This window comes from Heterocephalus glaber, unplaced genomic scaffold (assembly GCF_053883595.1).
Source record: "Heterocephalus glaber isolate CG9 unplaced genomic scaffold, H.glaber_assembly_v1.0 deba00001465, whole genome shotgun sequence".
NCBI classification, from domain to species: domain Eukaryota; kingdom Metazoa; phylum Chordata; class Mammalia; order Rodentia; family Bathyergidae; genus Heterocephalus; species Heterocephalus glaber.
In genome coordinates this window covers 29,878,769-29,880,948 of record NW_028258312.1, presented here as the reverse complement: position 1 = coordinate 29,880,948, position 2,180 = coordinate 29,878,769, and the positions used below count along the sequence as shown (strand labels likewise).

The following is a 2,180-nucleotide window of genomic DNA, read 5'->3' as shown; positions in this document are numbered from 1 at the left end:
TTCTCAAGTGATTATTTGGCTTACTCTAAAATTTTTGTTATTATCCTGATAAATTTCAGGTTTATTGGGCGTTAGAGTCACAATTTTCCCATCCACTCTATGCACTCTGCACAGGTGGGAGGGTGTCTATTAGTCAACTTTCTCTTGCTGAGAGAAAATACCCAACACTTGCAACTTAAATGAGAAGACATTTATTCTGGCTTATGATTTCAGAGGGTTCAGTCCATGTTCAGCTGGCTCTATGTCAGAAACAGCATGGTGGAAGGGTGTGGTGGAGGAAAGCTGCTTACTTTATGGCAGCTAGGAAGCAGAGAGTCAGAGAGGAGAGCCAAGCAAGAGATCTGCTCTCCCAAGGCACACCCCAGTGACCCACCTCTTCCAGCCAGCTATGACCCAACTCTTCCAACCAACTCAGCTATGAATTCATTAATGGTTGAATGCACTGGTGAGTATAGTACCCTCTGATCCAGTCACCTTCTGAAAGTCCTACCTTTGCATGCATGAGACTTAGGGGATACTCTAGATCTAAACCATACAGGGCAGGTGATCCCAGAAGTGCTTTCCAACCCTAGACCCTCTGTGCCACCTTGTGGCTGTGACAACACATTCTAACACTGTCCTTGAGCTGCTTGTGCAACTGAAGGTTTGGAGGTGAGTTCCCAGAGGGTTAGGTGACACTCACAAAGGGAGGCCATGTTTGGTACCACCGGCTTGAATTGATTGCTTTTGCCAGAGATACTGGCCACTGCTTCTTGGAACGTGTCTGCTCTCTGGCTAGACACAACATAAGGAGTCGAACTTAAAATGTTGGGGTAAACCTCAGGTGACTGCACACCTGTTGGCTTCCAGGTGGGAAGGAGGCATGGATTTCAATCCACATCATTGGACACCATCCTTGGTGCTCTGTGGGTAACTGGGAGGCCTTGCAGGTGAGGTGCGAGGCACTCCTGTTTCTGCGATCCTTGTCGAGGCTCATTAGAGACCTCTCTGCTGATACCAACAGTGCACTGGGTGGAAAGCTTAAGATGGTGGCTTCTCCTGCTTTGCCTTGTCAGCCAGCTTTGCTGCTATGGGTTTTGAGCTACGCTGAAGTTCAGCTCCAGATCATGAGAGTTGCAAATGGGAAACTGAACTCTCTGATCTGAGAGGCAAAATTATACAAGAAATCTGCCTGTTGCATCTTTCCATTTCTTTTCTTTTTTACAGAGAACCCACAGTTCCATTTTATTCAGAATATTTTCTCAGACTAGAAGAAATTCAGCCATTGGTTTGGAATCTGTACTTAAACTACACATGCAATGAGAGCAATATTATGCTAGTACAATTGATTTGCTGCTGCATTTGTCTACTGTTTGTCTAATGTAAACAGAGAAGTGCAACTAGTATTTGGAACAATCCTTATAGAGTTACAGTGTCAGGCACGTTTCACTTCTATTTACACCACTGGTTCTCCTTGCGTACCTGGACTTCCTCCTCCTCAGTAAAGTCATTTTTGATATTGAAGGTCTTGCAAATCTTCTCAGGAGTTTTCCCCTTGATCATATTGGCAACATTCTTGCATGTAACATCAAGCAAACCTTTGATTACTAAGTAGATTGCCTCCAGAATAAGTTCTAAAAAGGTTCCTTGGTTAACTTTCAGGAATTCTCGGTCCCAAACAGGGATATCATCTGTTCTCTTTCCTTTGTTCTCATCATCCTCAGGAGGAGGAGGGTCATCCTTGTGGTGGGTGCACCACTGAATGACCTTTTATTAATATCGCTGCATTAACATTTGGTAGAGGAACTGGGTCATCATCTCCTTCATCATTCGTTCCCAAATCTTCCAACATGCTCTTGATTGTCACAGACTGGCAATTTCAACATCAACTTCCAATATCTCTCCATCAGAACTCTGCAACTTAATTGAAGGCATGGTGCTTGGTCTCTAAGAGGATGGAGGGCACAGTCCCGTGGTGCCGAATGGTACCTCCTTCTGAGCGTCTTTTCCCACTTCTGGCACACAATGGTATACTCCATACCACCCCCTGGAAAAGCTAGTGCCAAAGATCATCTTTCCATTTATGCCACAGTATTCTACAGAGAACAACTCCTGCCGATTGGGCAGAGTATCATGATGAAACATGAGAAGCTCTAGATGCTCAGTAAAGACATTCTCATTGCAAGACCTCAAAAAAATTG

At 44.5% G+C, this 2,180-nt stretch overlaps 1 pseudogene; it reads right to left on the bottom strand.

Annotated features, from left to right (window-relative positions):
* Positions 1-1,431: 1,431 nt before the first annotated feature.
* Positions 1,432-1,914, bottom strand: LOC101709340 (S-phase kinase-associated protein 1 pseudogene; annotated as a pseudogene).
* Between the last annotated feature and the right edge of the window lie 266 nt (positions 1,915-2,180).